Here is an 18,325-nt window from a genome sequence, read left to right as displayed (position 1 = left end):
AAATTGAAGGAAGGGCGAATTTTAGACAAGCTAGCAGAAAAGTGTGAGTGACATTGATGTTGCATCCTTTATGCATTGGCTCATTTCATCAAAAGCCAGCAAACAGGAGGAATGTGCTTGTTGGGTTTTTCTTTTGAGGAAGAACTATGTAAGCACAGCAGCATCTGGTCTCTGTGGCGCAATCGGTTAGCGCGTTCGGCTGTTAACCGAAAGGATGGTGGTTCGAGCCCACCCAGGGACGATGTATGTTCCTTTCTCTTCTTTTTTAGACGTATTTTGTGCAAACAGATTAACTAAATTTCAACATTTCACTCAAACAAATCAGCCTCTCGCCCAACGTGGGGCTCGAACCCACGACCCTGAGATTAAGAGTCTCATGCTCTACCGACTGAGCTAGCCGGGCGATTTTTGTAAGACCCCAAAGGCACTTGCTGTCGCCACATGTTGACATGTTGAGCAGGACCTGAGCTATGTTTGTGGAATTTGTGCAGAAATTAAAGACCTTCACCCTTAAACATTCACTAAACCTGGTGCATGATCTCACATCCCAGAGATTGAGAATCTGGCAAACTAACAATCGAACTGGTCAGGTAACAGCAGCATTTGAAGTGGGGTCAAAAAGGTACCATTAAAGGCACTTGACATCCCAGCTCAGTTTCGTTGCATAGCCTCTTTATAGTTGTTGAAAAAACGTTTTGTAGCGGAAGAAAACATTAATTTACTGGAAGACAATCCATTGATCACTCTTAATATCAAAGTAAAACATGTACTCTGTCCTGATAAAATTTTGAGCATGTGCATTTCACCTTGGGATTTAAAGTGTTTCCCTTTAGTCTGAGTACATCAGCTGAAGGCAGCTTAACTTCTTTTTTGGTTCTTGAAGTCTTTTTTTATTCTCATCCGAAAGGCATAGCCTATTCTGTTCCAGAAAACATTGGGGATTCCAATGTATCAATGACCTAGTTGGGAAAATAATTGCTGAACTCTGTAATGATCCTGATCTCAGCAGTACCAAGTGCCACAAAGGTCCACAAATCAGTTTACTCATGTATTTTATTGCCTATGGTTTGGTTTGTAAATGTGTGTTGGTGATATGGATGCATTCATGATAGCACATTTTCTGGACAAAATGCGTCTTGGAGCAGCTCCTGCAGTGCTTCCATCAAATCTGTTTTGAATAGGTTTTGGGTGCATTTTCACAAATAATTTCAAAAGCGTCTTATCTAAGAGGACATAACCCTGCAACTGAAGGCAAGGGAGCTACACTGTGTAAACTGGTGAAAATCATACACATTCCGATGACTGGTGGACAAAAGGATCAAAACTTTGACAGGAAAAGGGTCTACAAACTGACCTTTTGTTTGAAGACCTGCAGGTCTTGACAAGTGAGAAATTGAAGGAAGGGCGAATTTTAGACAAGCTAGCAGAAAAGTGTGAGTGACATTGATGTTGCATCCTTTATGCATTGGCTCATTTCATCAAAAGCCAGCAAACAGGAGGAATGTGCTTGTTGGGTTTTTCTTTTGAGGAAGAACTATGTAAGCACAGCAGCATCTGGTCTCTGTGGCGCAATCGGTTAGCGCGTTCGGCTGTTAACCGAAAGGATGGTGGTTCGAGCCCACCCAGGGACGATGTATGTTCCTTTCTCTTCTTTTTTAGACGTATTTTGTGCAAACAGATTAACTAAATTTCAACATTTCACTCAAACAAATCAGCCTCTCGCCCAACGTGGGGCTCGAACCCACGACCCTGAGATTAAGAGTCTCATGCTCTACCGACTGAGCTAGCCGGGCGATTTTTGTAGGACCCCAAAGGCACTTGCTGTCGCCACATGTTGACATGTTGAGCAGGACCTGAGCTATGTTTGTGGAATTTGTGCAGAAACTAAAGACCTTCACCCTTAAACATTCACTAAACCTGGTGCATGATCTCACATCCCAGAGATTGAGAATCTGGCAAACTAACAATCGAACTGGTCAGGTAACAGCAGCATTTGAAGTGGGGTCAAAAATGTACCATTAAAGGCACTTGACATCTCAGCTCAGTTTCGTTGCATAGCCTCTTTATAGTTGTTGAAAAAACGTTTTGTAGCGGAAGAAAACATTCATTTACTGGAAGACAATCTAGTGATCGCTCTTAATATCAAAGTAAAACATGTACTCTGTCCTGATAAAATTTTGAGCATGTGCATTTCACCTTGGGATTTAAAGTGTTTCCCTTTAGTCTGAGTACATCAGCTGAAGGCAGCTTAACTTCTTTTTTGGTTCTTGAAGTCTTTTTTTATTCTCATCCGAAAGGCATAGCCTATTCTGTTCCAGAAAACATTGGGGATTCCAATGTATCAATGACCTAGTTGGGAAAATAATTGCTGAACTCTGTTATGATCCTGATCTCAGCAGTACCAAGTGCCACAAAGGTCCACAAATCAGTTTACTCATGTATTTTATTGCCTATGGTTTGGTTTGTAAATGTGTGTTGGTGATATGGATGCATTCATGATAGCACATTTTCTGGACAAAATGCGTCTTGGAGCAGCTCCTGCAGTGCTTCCATCAAATCTGTTTTGAATAGGTTTTGGGTGCATTTTCACAAATAATTTCAAAAGCGTCTTATCTAAGAGGACATAACCCTGCAACTGAAAGCAAGGGAGCTACTCTGTGTAAACTGGTGAAAATCATACACATTCCGATGACTGGTGGACAAAAGGATCAAAACTTTGACAGGAAAAGGGTCTACAAACTGACCTTTTGTTTGAAGACCTGCAGGTCTTGACAAGTGAGAAATTGAAGGAAGGGCGAATTTTAGACAAGCTAGCAGAAAAGTGTGAGTGACATTGATGTTGCATCCTTTATGCATTGGCTCATTTCATCAAAAGCCAGCAAACAGGAGGAATGTGCTTGTTGGGTTTTTCTTTTGAGGAAGAACTATGTAAGCACAGCAGCATCTGGTCTCTGTGGCGCAATCGGTTAGCGCGTTCGGCTGTTAACCGAAAGGATGGTGGTTCGAGCCCACTCAGGGAAGATGTATGTTCCTTTCTCTTCTTTTTTAGACGTATTTTGTGCAAACAGATTAACTAAATTTCAACATTTCACTCAAACAAATCAGCCTCTCGCCCAACGTGGGGCTCGAACCCACGACCCTGAGATTAAGAGTCTCATGCTCTACCGACTGAGCTAGCCGGGCGATTTTTGTAGGACCCCAAAGGCACTTGCTGTCGCCACATGTTGACATGTTGAGCAGGACCTGAGCTATGTTTGTGGAATTTGTGCAGAAACTAAAGACCTTCACCCTTAAACATTCACTAAACCTGGTGCATGATCTCACATCCCAGAGATTGAGAATCTGGCAAACTAACAATCGAACTGGTCAGGTAACAGCAGCATTTGAAGTGGGGTCAAAAATGTACCATTAAAGGCACTTGACATCTCAGCTCAGTTTCGTTGCATAGCCTCTTTGTAGTTGTTGAAAAAACGTTTTGTAGCGGAAGAAAACATTAATTTACTGGAAGACAATCTAGTGATCGCTCTTAATATCAAAGTAAAACATGTACTCTGTCCTGATAAAATTTTGAGCATGTGCATTTCACCTTGGGATTTAAAGTGTTTCCCTTTAGTCTGAGTACATCAGCTGAAGGCAGCTTAACTTCTTTTTTGGTTCTTGAAGTCTTTTTTTATTCTCATCCGAAAGGCATAGCCTATTCTGTTCCAGAAAACATTGGGGATTCCAATGTATCAATGACCTAGTTGGGAAAATAATTGCTGAACTCTGTAATGATCCTGATCTCAGCAGTACCAAGTGCCACAAAGGTCCACAAATCAGTTTACTCATGTATTTTATTGCCTATGGTTTGGTTTGTAAATGTGTGTTGGTGATATGGATGCATTCATGATAGCACATTTTCTGGACAAAATGCGTCTTGGAGCAGCTCCTGCAGTGCTTCCATCAAATCTGTTTTGAATAGGTTTTGGGTGCATTTTCACAAATAATTTCAAAAGCGTCTTATCTAAGAGGACATAACCCTGCAACTGAAGGCAAGGGAGCTACACTGTGTAAACTGGTGAAAATCATACACATTCCGATGACTGGTGGACAAAAGGATCAAAACTTTGACAGGAAAAGGGTCTACAAACTGACCTTTTGTTTGAAGACCTGCAGGTCTTGACAAGTGAGAAATTGAAGGAAGGGCGAATTTTAGACAAGCTAGCAGAAAAGTGTGAGTGACATTGATGTTGCATCCTTTATGCATTGGCTCATTTAATCAAAAGCCAGCAAACAGGAGGAATGTGCTTGTTGGGTTTTTCTTTTGAGGAAGAACTATGTAAGCACAGCAGCATCTGGTCTCTGTGGCGCAATCGGTTAGCGCGTTCGGCTGTTAACCGAAAGGATGGTGGTTCGAGCCCACCCAGGGACGATGTATGTTCCTTTCTCTTCTTTTTTAGACGTATTTTGTGCAAACAGATTAACTAAATTTCAACATTTCACTCAAACAAATCAGCCTCTCGCCCAACGTGGGGCTCCAACCCACGACCCTGAGATTAAGAGTCTCATGCTCTACCGACTGAGCTAGCCGGGCGATTTTTGTAGTACCCCAAAGGCACTTGCTGTCGCCACATGTTGACATGTTGAGCAGGACCTGAGCTATGTTTGTGGAATTTGTGCAGAAACTAAAGACCTTCACCCTTAAACATTCACTAAACCTGGTGCATGATCTCACATCCCAGAGATTGAGAATCTGGCAAACTAACAATCGAACTGGTCAGGTAACAGCAGCATTTGAAGTGGGGTCAAAAATGTACCATTAAAGGCACTTGACATCTCAGCTCAGTTTCATTGCATAGCCTCTTTATAGTTGTTGAAAAAACGTTTTGTAGCGGAAGAAAACTATAATTTACTGGAAGACAATCCAGTGATCGCTCTTAATATCAAAGTAAAACATGTACTCTGTCCTGATAAAATTTTGAGCATGTGCATTTCACCTTGGGATTTAAAGTGTTTCCCTTTAGTCTGAGTATATCAGCTGAAGGCAGCTTAACTTCTTTTTTGGTTCTTGAAGTCTTTTTTTATTCTCATCCGAAAGGCATAGCCTATTCTGTTCCAGAAAACATTGGGGATTCCAATGTATCAATGACCTAGTTGGGAAAATAATTGCTGAACTCTGTAATGATCCTGATCTCAGCAGTACCAAGTGCCACAAAGGTCCACAAATCAGTTTACTCATGTATTTTATTGCCTATGGTTTGGTTTGTAAATGTGTGTTGGTGATATGGATGCATTCATGATAGCACATTTTCTGGACAAAATGCGTCTTGGAGCAGCTCCTGCAGTGCTTCCATCAAATCTGTTTTGAATAGGTTTTGGGTGCATTTTCACAAATAATTTCAAAAGCGTCTTATCTAAGAGGACATAACCCTGCAACTGAAGGCAAGGGAGCTACACTGTGTAAACTGGTGAAAATCATACACATTCCGATGACTGGTGGACAAAAGGATCAAAACTTTGACAGGAAAAGGGTCTACAAACTGACCTTTTGTTTGAAGACCTGCAGGTCTTGACAAGTGAGAAATTGAAGGAAGGGCGAATTTTAGACAAGCTAGCAGAAAAGTGTGAGTGACATTGATGTTGCATCCTTTATGCATTGGCTCATTTCATCAAAAGCCAGCAAACAGGAGGAATGTGCTTGTTGGGTTTTTCTTTTGAGGAAGAACTATGTAAGCACAGCAGCATCTGGTCTCTGTGGCGCAATCGGTTAGCGCGTTCGGCTGTTAACCGAAAGGATGGTGGTTCGAGCCCACCCAGGGACGATGTATGTTCCTTTCTCTTCTTTTTTAGACGTATTTTGTGCAAACAGATTAACTAAATTTCAACATTTCACTCAAACAAATCAGCCTCTCGCCCAACGTGGGGCTCCAACCCACGACCCTGAGATTAAGAGTCTCATGCTCTACCGACTGAGCTAGCCGGGCGATTTTTGTAGTACCCCAAAGGCACTTGCTGTCGCCACATGTTGACATGTTGAGCAGGACCTGAGCTATGTTTGTGGAATTTGTGCAGAAACTAAAGACCTTCACCCTTAAACATTCACTAAACCTGGTGCATGATCTCACATCCCAGAGATTGAGAATCTGGCAAACTAACAATCGAACTGGTCAGGTAACAGCAGCATTTGAAGTGGGGTCAAAAATGTACCATTAAAGGCACTTGACATCTCAGCTCAGTTTCATTGCATAGCCTCTTTATAGTTGTTGAAAAAACGTTTTGTAGCGGAAGAAAACTATAATTTACTGGAAGACAATCCAGTGATCGCTCTTAATATCAAAGTAAAACATGTACTCTGTCCTGATAAAATTTTGAGCATGTGCATTTCACCTTGGGATTTAAAGTGTTTCCCTTTAGTCTGAGTACATCAGCTGAAGGCAGCTTAACTTCTTTTTTGGTTCTTGAAGTCTTTTTTTATTCTCATCCGAAAGGCATAGCCTATTCTGTTCCAGAAAACATTGGGGATTCCAATGTATCAATGACCTAGTTGGGAAAATAATTGCTGAACTCTGTAATGATCCTGATCTCAGCAGTACCAAGTGCCACAAAGGTCCACAAATCAGTTTACTCATGTATTTTATTGCCTATGGTTTGGTTTGTAAATGTGTGTTGGTGATATGGATGCATTCATGATAGCACATTTTCTGGACAAAATGCGTCTTGGAGCAGCTCCTGCAGTGCTTCCATCAAATCTGTTTTGAATAGGTTTTGGGTGCATTTTCACAAATAATTTCAAAAGCGTCTTATCTAAGAGGACATAACCCTGCAACTGAAGGCAAGGGAGCTACAGTGTGTAAACTGGTGAAAATCATACACATTCCGATGACTGGTGGACAAAAGGATCAAAACTTTGACAGGAAAAGGGTCTACAAACTGACCTTTTGTTTGAAGACCTGCAGGTCTTGACAAGTGAGAAATTGAAGGAAGGGCGAATTTTAGACAAGCTAGCAGAAAAGTGTGAGTGACATTGATGTTGCATCCTTTATGCATTGGCTCATTTAATCAAAAGCCAGCAAACAGGAGGAATGTGCTTGTTGGGTTTTTCTTTTGAGGAAGAACTATGTAAGCACAGCAGCATCTGGTCTCTGTGGCGCAATCGGTTAGCGCGTTCGGCTGTTAACCGAAAGGATGGTGGTTCGAGCCCACCCAGGGACGATGTATGTTCCTTTCTCTTCTTTTTTAGACGTATTTTGTGCAAACAGATTAACTAAATTTCAACATTTCACTCAAACAAATCAGCCTCTCGCCCAACGTGGGGCTCCAACCCACGACCCTGAGATTAAGAGTCTCATGCTCTACCGACTGAGCTAGCCGGGCGATTTTTGTAGTACCCCAAAGGCACTTGCTGTCGCCACATGTTGACATGTTGAGCAGGACCTGAGCTATGTTTGTGGAATTTGTGCAGAAACTAAAGACCTTCACCCTTAAACATTCACTAAACCTGGTGCATGATCTCACATCCCAGAGATTGAGAATCTGGCAAACTAACAATCGAACTGGTCAGGTAACAGCAGCATTTGAAGTGGGGTCAAAAATGTACCATTAAAGGCACTTGACATCTCAGCTCAGTTTCATTGCATAGCCTCTTTATAGTTGTTGAAAAAACGTTTTGTAGCGGAAGAAAACTATAATTTACTGGAAGACAATCCAGTGATCGCTCTTAATATCAAAGTAAAACATGTACTCTGTCCTGATAAAATTTTGAGCATGTGCATTTCACCTTGGGATTTAAAGTGTTTCCCTTTAGTCTGAGTACATCAGCTGAAGGCAGCTTAACTTCTTTTTTGGTTCTTGAAGTCTTTTTTTATTCTCATCCGAAAGGCATAGCCTATTCTGTTCCAGAAAACATTGGGGATTCCAATGTATCAATGACCTAGTTGGGAAAATAATTGCTGAACTCTGTAATGATCCTGATCTCAGCAGTACCAAGTGCCACAAAGGTCCACAAATCAGTTTACTCATGTATTTTATTGCCTATGGTTTGGTTTGTAAATGTGTGTTGGTGATATGGATGCATTCATGATAGCACATTTTCTGGACAAAATGCGTCTTGGAGCAGCTCCTGCAGTGCTTCCATCAAATCTGTTTTGAATAGGTTTTGGGTGCATTTTCACAAATAATTTCAAAAGCGTCTTATCTAAGAGGACATAACCCTGCAACTGAAGGCAAGGGAGCTACACTGTGTAAACTGGTGAAAATCATACACATTCCGATGACTGGTGGACAAAAGGATCAAAACTTTGACAGGAAAAGGGTCTACAAACTGACCTTTTGTTTGAAGACCTGCAGGTCTTGACAAGTGAGAAATTGAAGGAAGGGCGAATTTTAGACAAGCTAGCAGAAAAGTGTGAGTGACATTGATGTTGCATCCTTTATGCATTGGCTCATTTCATCAAAAGCCAGCAAACAGGAGGAATGTGCTTGTTGGGTTTTTCTTTTGAGGAAGAACTATGTAAGCACAGCAGCATCTGGTCTCTGTGGCGCAATCGGTTAGCGCGTTCGGCTGTTAACCGAAAGGATGGTGGTTCGAGCCCACCCAGGGACGATGTATGTTCCTTTCTCTTCTTTTTTAGACGTATTTTGTGCAAACAGATTAACTAAATTTCAACATTTCACTCAAACAAATCAGCCTCTCGCCCAACGTGGGGCTCCAACCCACGACCCTGAGATTAAGAGTCTCATGCTCTACCGACTGAGCTAGCCGGGCGATTTTTGTAGTACCCCAAAGGCACTTGCTGTCGCCACATGTTGACATGTTGAGCAGGACCTGAGCTATGTTTGTGGAATTTGTGCAGAAACTAAAGACCTTCACCCTTAAACATTCACTAAACCTGGTGCATGATCTCACATCCCAGAGATTGAGAATCTGGCAAACTAACAATCGAACTGGTCAGGTAACAGCAGCATTTGAAGTGGGGTCAAAAATGTACCATTAAAGGCACTTGACATCTCAGCTCAGTTTCATTGCATAGCCTCTTTATAGTTGTTGAAAAAACGTTTTGTAGCGGAAGAAAACTATAATTTACTGGAAGACAATCCAGTGATCGCTCTTAATATCAAAGTAAAACATGTACTCTGTCCTGATAAAATTTTGAGCATGTGCATTTCACCTTGGGATTTAAAGTGTTTCCCTTTAGTCTGAGTACATCAGCTGAAGGCAGCTTAACTTCTTTTTTGGTTCTTGAAGTCTTTTTTTATTCTCATCCGAAAGGCATAGCCTATTCTGTTCCAGAAAACATTGGGGATTCCAATGTATCAATGACCTAGTTGGGAAAATAATTGCTGAACTCTGTAATGATCCTGATCTCAGCAGTACCAAGTGCCACAAAGGTCCACAAATCAGTTTACTCATGTATTTTATTGCCTATGGTTTGGTTTGTAAATGTGTGTTGGTGATATGGATGCATTCATGATAGCACATTTTCTGGACAAAATGCGTCTTGGAGCAGCTCCTGCAGTGCTTCCATCAAATCTGTTTTGAATAGGTTTTGGGTGCATTTTCACAAATAATTTCAAAAGCGTCTTATCTAAGAGGACATAACCCTGCAACTGAAGGCAAGGGAGCTACAGTGTGTAAACTGGTGAAAATCATACACATTCCGATGACTGGTGGACAAAAGGATCAAAACTTTGACAGGAAAAGGGTCTACAAACTGACCTTTTGTTTGAAGACCTGCAGGTCTTGACAAGTGAGAAATTGAAGGAAGGGCGAATTTTAGACAAGCTAGCAGAAAAGTGTGAGTGACATTGATGTTGCATCCTTTATGCATTGGCTCATTTAATCAAAAGCCAGCAAACAGGAGGAATGTGCTTGTTGGGTTTTTCTTTTGAGGAAGAACTATGTAAGCACAGCAGCATCTGGTCTCTGTGGCGCAATCGGTTAGCGCGTTCGGCTGTTAACCGAAAGGATGGTGGTTCGAGCCCACCCAGGGACGATGTATGTTCCTTTCTCTTCTTTTTTAGACGTATTTTGTGCAAACAGATTAACTAAATTTCAACATTTCACTCAAACAAATCAGCCTCTCGCCCAACGTGGGGCTCCAACCCACGACCCTGAGATTAAGAGTCTCATGCTCTACCGACTGAGCTAGCCGGGCGATTTTTGTAGTACCCCAAAGGCACTTGCTGTCGCCACATGTTGACATGTTGAGCAGGACCTGAGCTATGTTTGTGGAATTTGTGCAGAAACTAAAGACCTTCACCCTTAAACATTCACTAAACCTGGTGCATGATCTCACATCCCAGAGATTGAGAATCTGGCAAACTAACAATCGAACTGGTCAGGTAACAGCAGCATTTGAAGTGGGGTCAAAAATGTACCATTAAAGGCACTTGACATCTCAGCTCAGTTTCATTGCATAGCCTCTTTATAGTTGTTGAAAAAACGTTTTGTAGCGGAAGAAAACTATAATTTACTGGAAGACAATCCAGTGATCGCTCTTAATATCAAAGTAAAACATGTACTCTGTCCTGATAAAATTTTGAGCATGTGCATTTCACCTTGGGATTTAAAGTGTTTCCCTTTAGTCTGAGTACATCAGCTGAAGGCAGCTTAACTTCTTTTTTGGTTCTTGAAGTCTTTTTTTATTCTCATCCGAAAGGCATAGCCTATTCTGTTCCAGAAAACATTGGGGATTCCAATGTATCAATGACCTAGTTGGGAAAATAATTGCTGAACTCTGTAATGATCCTGATCTCAGCAGTACCAAGTGCCACAAAGGTCCACAAATCAGTTTACTCATGTATTTTATTGCCTATGGTTTGGTTTGTAAATGTGTGTTGGTGATATGGATGCATTCATGATAGCACATTTTCTGGACAAAATGCGTCTTGGAGCAGCTCCTGCAGTGCTTCCATCAAATCTGTTTTGAATAGGTTTTGGGTGCATTTTCACAAATAATTTCAAAAGCGTCTTATCTAAGAGGACATAACCCTGCAACTGAAGGCAAGGGAGCTACACTGTGTAAACTGGTGAAAATCATACACATTCCGATGACTGGTGGACAAAAGGATCAAAACTTTGACAGGAAAAGGGTCTACAAACTGACCTTTTGTTTGAAGACCTGCAGGTCTTGACAAGTGAGAAATTGAAGGAAGGGCGAATTTTAGACAAGCTAGCAGAAAAGTGTGAGTGACATTGATGTTGCATCCTTTATGCATTGGCTCATTTCATCAAAAGCCAGCAAACAGGAGGAATGTGCTTGTTGGGTTTTTCTTTTGAGGAAGAACTATGTAAGCACAGCAGCATCTGGTCTCTGTGGCGCAATCGGTTAGCGCGTTCGGCTGTTAACCGAAAGGATGGTGGTTCGAGCCCACCCAGGGACGATGTATGTTCCTTTCTCTTCTTTTTTAGACGTATTTTGTGCAAACAGATTAACTAAATTTCAACATTTCACTCAAACAAATCAGCCTCTCGCCCAACGTGGGGCTCCAACCCACGACCCTGAGATTAAGAGTCTCATGCTCTACCGACTGAGCTAGCCGGGCGATTTTTGTAGTACCCCAAAGGCACTTGCTGTCGCCACATGTTGACATGTTGAGCAGGACCTGAGCTATGTTTGTGGAATTTGTGCAGAAACTAAAGACCTTCACCCTTAAACATTCACTAAACCTGGTGCATGATCTCACATCCCAGAGATTGAGAATCTGGCAAACTAACAATCGAACTGGTCAGGTAACAGCAGCATTTGAAGTGGGGTCAAAAATGTACCATTAAAGGCACTTGACATCTCAGCTCAGTTTCATTGCATAGCCTCTTTATAGTTGTTGAAAAAACGTTTTGTAGCGGAAGAAAACTATAATTTACTGGAAGACAATCCAGTGATCGCTCTTAATATCAAAGTAAAACATGTACTCTGTCCTGATAAAATTTTGAGCATGTGCATTTCACCTTGGGATTTAAAGTGTTTCCCTTTAGTCTGAGTACATCAGCTGAAGGCAGCTTAACTTCTTTTTTGGTTCTTGAAGTCTTTTTTTATTCTCATCCGAAAGGCATAGCCTATTCTGTTCCAGAAAACATTGGGGATTCCAATGTATCAATGACCTAGTTGGGAAAATAATTGCTGAACTCTGTAATGATCCTGATCTCAGCAGTACCAAGTGCCACAAAGGTCCACAAATCAGTTTACTCATGTATTTTATTGCCTATGGTTTGGTTTGTAAATGTGTGTTGGTGATATGGATGCATTCATGATAGCACATTTTCTGGACAAAATGCGTCTTGGAGCAGCTCCTGCAGTGCTTCCATCAAATCTGTTTTGAATAGGTTTTGGGTGCATTTTCACAAATAATTTCAAAAGCGTCTTATCTAAGAGGACATAACCCTGCAACTGAAGGCAAGGGAGCTACACTGTGTAAACTGGTGAAAATCATACACATTCCGATGACTGGTGGACAAAAGGATCAAAACTTTGACAGGAAAAGGGTCTACAAACTGACCTTTTGTTTGAAGACCTGCAGGTCTTGACAAGTGAGAAATTGAAGGAAGGGCGAATTTTAGACAAGCTAGCAGAAAAGTGTGAGTGACATTGATGTTGCATCCTTTATGCATTGGCTCATTTCATCAAAAGCCAGCAAACAGGAGGAATGTGCTTGTTGGGTTTTTCTTTTGAGGAAGAACTATGTAAGCACAGCAGCATCTGGTCTCTGTGGCGCAATCGGTTAGCGCGTTCGGCTGTTAACCGAAAGGATGGTGGTTCGAGCCCACCCAGGGACGATGTATGTTCCTTTCTCTTCTTTTTTAGACGTATTTTGTGCAAACAGATTAACTAAATTTCAACATTTCACTCAAACAAATCAGCCTCTCGCCCAACGTGGGGCTCGAACCCACGACCCTGAGATTAAGAGTCTCATGCTCTACCGACTGAGCTAGCCGGGCGATTTTTGTAGGACCCCAAAGGCACTTGCTGTCGCCACATGTTGACATGTTGAGCAGGACCTGAGCTATGTTTGTGGAATTTGTGCAGAAACTAAAGACCTTCACCCTTAAACATTCACTAAACCTGGTGCATGATCTCACATCCCAGAGATTGAGAATCTGGCAAACTAACAATCGAACTGGTCAGGTAACAGCAGCATTTGAAGTGGGGTCAAAAATGTACCATTAAAGGCACTTGACATCTCAGCTCAGTTTCGTTGCATAACCTCTTTATAGTTGTTGAAAAAACGTTTTGTAGCGGAAGAAAACATTAATTTACTGGAAGACAATCTAGTGATCGCTCTTAATATCAAAGTAAAACATGTACTCTGTCCTGATAAAATTTTGAGCATGTGCATTTCACCTTGGGATTTAAAGTGTTTCCCTTTAGTCTGAGTACATCAGCTGAAGGCAGCTTAACTTCTTTTTTGGTTCTTGAAGTCTTTTTTTATTCTCATCCGAAAGGCATAGCCTATTCTGTTCCAGAAAACATTGGGGATTCCAATGTATCAATGACCTAGTTGGGAAAATAATTGCTGAACTCTGTAATGATCCTGATCTCAGCAGTACCAAGTGCCACAAAGGTCCACAAATCAGTTTACTCATGTATTTTATTGCCTATGGTTTGGTTTGTAAATGTGTGTTGGTGATATGGATGCATTCATGATAGCACATTTTCTGGACAAAATGCGTCTTGGAGCAGCTCCTGCAGTGCTTCCATCAAATCTGTTTTGAATAGGTTTTGGGTGCATTTTCACAAATAATTTCAAAAGCGTCTTATCTAAGAGGACATAACCCTGCAACTGAAGGCAAGGGAGCTACACTGTGTAAACTGGTGAAAATCATACACATTCCGATGACTGGTGGACAAAAGGATCAAAACTTTGACAGGAAAAGGGTCTACAAACTGACCTTTTGTTTGAAGACCTGCAGGTCTTGACAAGTGAGAAATTGAAGGAAGGGCGAATTTTAGACAAGCTAGCAGAAAAGTGTGAGTGACATTGATGTTGCATCCTTTATGCATTGGCTCATTTAATCAAAAGCCAGCAAACAGGAGGAATGTGCTTGTTGGGTTTTTCTTTTGAGGAAGAACTATGTAAGCACAGCAGCATCTGGTCTCTGTGGCGCAATCGGTTAGCGCGTTCGGCTGTTAACCGAAAGGATGGTGGTTCGAGCCCACCCAGGGACGATGTATGTTCCTTTCTCTTCTTTTTTAGACGTATTTTGTGCAAACAGATTAACTAAATTTCAACATTTCACTCAAACAAATCAGCCTCTCGCCCAACGTGGGGCTCGAACCCACGACCCTGAGATTAAGAGTCTCATGCTCTACCGACTGAGCTAGCCGGGCGATTTTTGTAGGACCCCAAAGGCACTTGCTGTCGCCACATGTTGACATGTTGAGCAGGACCTGAGCTATGTTTGTGGAATTTGTGCAGAAACTAAAGACCTTCACCCTTAAACATTCACTAAACCTGGTGCATGATCTCACATCCCAGAGATTGAGAATCTGGCAAACTAACAATCGAACTGGTCAGGTAACAGCAGCATTTGAAGTGGGGTCAAAAATGTACCATTAAAGGCACTTGACATCTCAGCTCAGTTTCGTTGCATAGCCTCTTTATAGTTGTTGAAAAAACGTTTTGTAGCGGAAGAAAACATTAATTTACTGGAAGACAATCTAGTGATCGCTCTTAATATCAAAGTAAAACATGTACTCTGTCCTGATAAAATTTTGAGCATGTGCATTTCACCTTGGGATTTAAAGTGTTTCCCTTTAGTCTGAGTACATCAGCTGAAGGCAGCTTAACTTCTTTTTTGGTTCTTGAAGTCTTTTTTTATTCTCATCCGAAAGGCATAGCCTATTCTGTTCCAGAAAACATTGGGGATTCCAATGTATCAATGACCTAGTTGGGAAAATAATTGCTGAACTCTGTAATGATCCTGATCTCAGCAGTACCAAGTGCCACAAAGGTCCACAAATCAGTTTACTCATGTATTTTATTGCCTATGGTTTGGTTTGTAAATGTGTGTTGGTGATATGGATGCATTCATGATAGCACATTTTCTGGACAAAATGCGTCTTGGAGCAGCTCCTGCAGTGCTTCCATCAAATCTGTTTTGAATAGGTTTTGGGTGCATTTTCACAAATAATTTCAAAAGCGTCTTATCTAAGAGGACATAACCCTGCAACTGAAGGCAAGGGAGCTACACTGTGTAAACTGGTGAAAATCATACACATTCCGATGACTGGTGGACAAAAGGATCAAAACTTTGACAGGAAAAGGGTCTACAAACTGACCTTTTGTTTGAAGACCTGCAGGTCTTGACAAGTGAGAAATTGAAGGAAGGGCGAATTTTAGACAAGCTAGCAGAAAAGTGTGAGTGACATTGATGTTGCATCCTTTATGCATTGGCTCATTTCATCAAAAGCCAGCAAACAGGAGGAATGTGCTTGTTGGGTTTTTCTTTTGAGGAAGAACTATGTAAGCACAGCAGCATCTGGTCTCTGTGGCGCAATCGGTTAGCGCGTTCGGCTGTTAACCGAAAGGATGGTGGTTCGAGCCCACCCAGGGACGATGCATGTTCCTTTCTCTTCTTTTTTAGACGTATTTTGTGCAAACAGATTAACTAAATTTCAACATTTCACTCAAACAAATCAGCCTCTCGCCCAACGTGGGGCTCGAACCCACGACCCTGAGATTAAGAGTCTCATGCTCTACCGACTGAGCTAGCCGGGCGATTTTTGTAAGACCCCAAAGGCACTTGCTGTCGCCACATGTTGACATGTTGAGCAGGACCTGAGCTATGTTTGTGGAATTTGTGCAGAAATTAAAGACCTTCACCCTTAAACATTCACTAAACCTGGTGCATGATCTCACATCCCAGAGATTGAGAATCTGGCAAACTAACAATCGAACTGGTCAGGTAACAGCAGCATTTGAAGTGGGGTCAAAAAGGTACCATTAAAGGCACTTGACATCCCAGCTCAGTTTCGTTGCATAGCCTCTTTATAGTTGTTGAAAAAACGTTTTGTAGCGGAAGAAAACATTAATTTACTGGAAGACAATCCAGTGATCGCTCTTAATATCAAAGTAAAACATGTACTCTGTCCTGATAAAATTTTGAGCATGTGCATTTCACCTTGGGATTTAAAGTGTTTCCCTTTAGTCTGAGTACATCAGCTGAAGGCAGCTTAACTTCTTTTTTGGTTCTTGAAGTCTTTTTTTATTCTCATCCGAAAGGCATAGCCTATTCTGTTCCAGAAAACATTGGGGATTCCAATGTATCAATGACCTAGTTGGGAAAATAATTGCTGAACTCTGTAATGATCCTGATCTCAGCAGTACCAAGTGCCACAAAGGTCCACAAATCAGTTTACTCATGTATTTTATTGCCTATGGTTTGGTTTGTAAATGTGTGTTGGTGATATGGATGCATTCATGATAGCACATTTTCTGGACAAAATGCGTCTTGGAGCAGCTCCTGCAGTGCTTCCATCAAATCTGTTTTGAATAGGTTTTGGGTGCATTTTCACAAATAATTTCAAAAGCGTCTTATCTAAGACGACATAACCCTGCAACTGAAGGCAAGGGAGCTACACTGTGTAAACTGGTGAAAATCATACACATTCCGATGACTGGTGGACAAAAGGATCAAAACTTTGACAGGAAAAGGGTCTACAAACTGACCTTTTGTTTGAAGACCTGGAGGTCTTGACAAGTGAGAAATTGAAGGAAGGGCGAATTTTAGACAAGCTAGCAGAAAAGTGTGAGTGACATTGATGTTGCATCCTTTATGCATTGGCTCATTTCATCAAAAGCCAGCAAACAGGAGGAATGTGCTTGTTGGGTTTTTCTTTTGAGGAAGAACTATGTAAGCACAGCAGCATCTGGTCTCTGTGGCGCAATCGGTTAGCGCGTTCGGCTGTTAACCGAAAGGATGGTGGTTCGAGCCCACCCAGGGACGATGTATGTTCCTTTCTCTTCTTTTTTAGACGTATTTTGTGCAAACAGATTAACTAAATTTCAACATTTCACTCAAACAAATCAGCCTCTCGCCCAACGTGGGGCTCGAACCCACGACCCTGAGATTAAGAGTCTCATGCTCTACCGACTGAGCTAGCCGGGCGATTTTTGTAGGACCCCAAAGGCACTTGCTGTCGCCACATGTTGACATGTTGAGCAGGACCTGAGCTATGTTTGTGGAATTTGTGCAGAAACTAAAGACCTTCACCCTTAAACATTCACTAAACCTGGTGCATGATCTCACATCCCAGAGATTGAGAATCTGGCAAACTAACAATCGAACTGGTCAGGTAACAGCAGCATTTGAAGTGGGGTCAAAAATGTACCATTAAAGGCACTTGACATCTCAGCTCAGTTTCGTTGCATAGCCTCTTTATAGTTGTTGAAAAAACGTTTTGTAGCGGAAGAAAACATTAATTTACTGGAAGACAATCTAGTGATCGCTCTTAATATCAAAGTAAAACATGTACTCTGTCCTGATAAAATTTTGAGCATGTGCATTTCACCTTGGGATTTAAAGTGTTTCCCTTTAGTCTGAGTACATCAGCTGAAGGCAGCTTAACTTCTTTTTTGGTTCTTGAAGTCTTTTTTTATTCTCATCCGAAAGGCATAGCCTATTCTGTTCCAGAAAACATTGGGGATTCCAATGTATCAATGACCTAGTTGGGAAAATAATTGCTGAACTCTGTTATGATCCTGATCTCAGCAGTACCAAGTGCCACAAAGGTCCACAAATCAGTTTACTCATGTATTTTATTGCCTATGGTTTGGTTTGTAAATGTGTGTTGGTGATATGGATGCATTCATGATAGCACATTTTCTGGACAAAATGCGTCTTGGAGCAGCTCCTGCAGTGCTTCCATCAAATCTGTTTTGAATAGGTTTTGGGTGCATTTTCACAAATAATTTCAAAAGCGTCTTATCTAAGAGGACATAACCCTGCAACTGAAAGCAAGGGAGCTACTCTGTGTAAACTGGTGAAAATCATACACATTCCGGTGACTGGTGGACAAAAGGATCAAAACTTTGACAGGAAAAGGGTCTACAAACTGACCTTTTGTTTGAAGACCTGCAGGTCTTGACAAGTGAGAAATTGAAGGAAGGGCGAATTTTAGACAAGCTAGCAGAAAAGTGTGAGTGACATTGATGTTGCATCCTTTATGCATTGGCTCATTTCATCAAAAGCCAGCAAACAGGAGGAATGTGCTTGTTGGGTTTTTCTTTTGAGGAAGAACTATGTAAGCACAGCAGCATCTGGTCTCTGTGGCGCAATCGGTTAGCGCGTTCGGCTGTTAACCGAAAGGATGGTGGTTCGAGCCCACTCAGGGACGATGTATGTTCCTTT

At 41.6% G+C, this 18,325-nt stretch overlaps 19 non-coding genes across 19 annotated transcripts; 12 read left to right on the top strand and 7 right to left on the bottom strand.

Annotated features, from left to right (window-relative positions):
- Positions 1-167: 167 nt before the first annotated feature.
- On the top strand, positions 168-241 carry trnan-guu (transfer RNA asparagine (anticodon GUU)). The gene has a single exon. It is a non-coding gene; the product is annotated as a tRNA-Asn (tRNA).
- An 89-nt stretch (positions 242-330) lies between these two features.
- trnak-cuu (transfer RNA lysine (anticodon CUU)) lies at positions 331-403 on the bottom strand. The gene has a single exon. It is a non-coding gene; the product is annotated as a tRNA-Lys (tRNA).
- A 1,154-nt stretch (positions 404-1,557) lies between these two features.
- On the top strand, positions 1,558-1,631 carry trnan-guu (transfer RNA asparagine (anticodon GUU)). The gene has a single exon. It is a non-coding gene; the product is annotated as a tRNA-Asn (tRNA).
- An 89-nt stretch (positions 1,632-1,720) lies between these two features.
- Positions 1,721-1,793, bottom strand: trnak-cuu (transfer RNA lysine (anticodon CUU)). The gene has a single exon. It is a non-coding gene; the product is annotated as a tRNA-Lys (tRNA).
- A 1,317-nt stretch (positions 1,794-3,110) lies between these two features.
- trnak-cuu (transfer RNA lysine (anticodon CUU)) lies at positions 3,111-3,183 on the bottom strand. The gene has a single exon. It is a non-coding gene; the product is annotated as a tRNA-Lys (tRNA).
- A 1,154-nt stretch (positions 3,184-4,337) lies between these two features.
- trnan-guu (transfer RNA asparagine (anticodon GUU)) lies at positions 4,338-4,411 on the top strand. Its single transcript has one exon. It is a non-coding gene; the product is annotated as a tRNA-Asn (tRNA).
- Positions 4,412-5,727: 1,316 nt separating this feature from the next.
- On the top strand, positions 5,728-5,801 carry trnan-guu (transfer RNA asparagine (anticodon GUU)). Its single transcript has one exon. It is a non-coding gene; the product is annotated as a tRNA-Asn (tRNA).
- A 1,316-nt stretch (positions 5,802-7,117) lies between these two features.
- On the top strand, positions 7,118-7,191 carry trnan-guu (transfer RNA asparagine (anticodon GUU)). The gene has a single exon. It is a non-coding gene; the product is annotated as a tRNA-Asn (tRNA).
- A 1,316-nt stretch (positions 7,192-8,507) lies between these two features.
- Positions 8,508-8,581, top strand: trnan-guu (transfer RNA asparagine (anticodon GUU)). The gene has a single exon. It is a non-coding gene; the product is annotated as a tRNA-Asn (tRNA).
- A 1,316-nt stretch (positions 8,582-9,897) lies between these two features.
- Positions 9,898-9,971, top strand: trnan-guu (transfer RNA asparagine (anticodon GUU)). The gene has a single exon. It is a non-coding gene; the product is annotated as a tRNA-Asn (tRNA).
- Positions 9,972-11,287: 1,316 nt separating this feature from the next.
- Positions 11,288-11,361, top strand: trnan-guu (transfer RNA asparagine (anticodon GUU)). The gene has a single exon. It is a non-coding gene; the product is annotated as a tRNA-Asn (tRNA).
- A 1,316-nt stretch (positions 11,362-12,677) lies between these two features.
- Positions 12,678-12,751, top strand: trnan-guu (transfer RNA asparagine (anticodon GUU)). Its single transcript has one exon. It is a non-coding gene; the product is annotated as a tRNA-Asn (tRNA).
- Positions 12,752-12,840: 89 nt separating this feature from the next.
- trnak-cuu (transfer RNA lysine (anticodon CUU)) lies at positions 12,841-12,913 on the bottom strand. Its single transcript has one exon. It is a non-coding gene; the product is annotated as a tRNA-Lys (tRNA).
- A 1,154-nt stretch (positions 12,914-14,067) lies between these two features.
- trnan-guu (transfer RNA asparagine (anticodon GUU)) lies at positions 14,068-14,141 on the top strand. The gene has a single exon. It is a non-coding gene; the product is annotated as a tRNA-Asn (tRNA).
- An 89-nt stretch (positions 14,142-14,230) lies between these two features.
- trnak-cuu (transfer RNA lysine (anticodon CUU)) lies at positions 14,231-14,303 on the bottom strand. The gene has a single exon. It is a non-coding gene; the product is annotated as a tRNA-Lys (tRNA).
- A 1,154-nt stretch (positions 14,304-15,457) lies between these two features.
- trnan-guu (transfer RNA asparagine (anticodon GUU)) lies at positions 15,458-15,531 on the top strand. The gene has a single exon. It is a non-coding gene; the product is annotated as a tRNA-Asn (tRNA).
- An 89-nt stretch (positions 15,532-15,620) lies between these two features.
- On the bottom strand, positions 15,621-15,693 carry trnak-cuu (transfer RNA lysine (anticodon CUU)). The gene has a single exon. It is a non-coding gene; the product is annotated as a tRNA-Lys (tRNA).
- A 1,154-nt stretch (positions 15,694-16,847) lies between these two features.
- On the top strand, positions 16,848-16,921 carry trnan-guu (transfer RNA asparagine (anticodon GUU)). Its single transcript has one exon. It is a non-coding gene; the product is annotated as a tRNA-Asn (tRNA).
- An 89-nt stretch (positions 16,922-17,010) lies between these two features.
- Positions 17,011-17,083, bottom strand: trnak-cuu (transfer RNA lysine (anticodon CUU)). The gene has a single exon. It is a non-coding gene; the product is annotated as a tRNA-Lys (tRNA).
- Positions 17,084-18,325: the final 1,242 nt, after the last annotated feature.

This window comes from Brachyhypopomus gauderio, unplaced genomic scaffold (assembly GCF_052324685.1).
Source record: "Brachyhypopomus gauderio isolate BG-103 unplaced genomic scaffold, BGAUD_0.2 sc159, whole genome shotgun sequence".
NCBI lineage: Eukaryota > Metazoa > Chordata > Actinopteri > Gymnotiformes > Hypopomidae > Brachyhypopomus > Brachyhypopomus gauderio.
The sequence above is the reverse complement of the archived record's forward strand: the minus strand, read 5'-3'. Positions and strand labels throughout refer to the sequence as shown.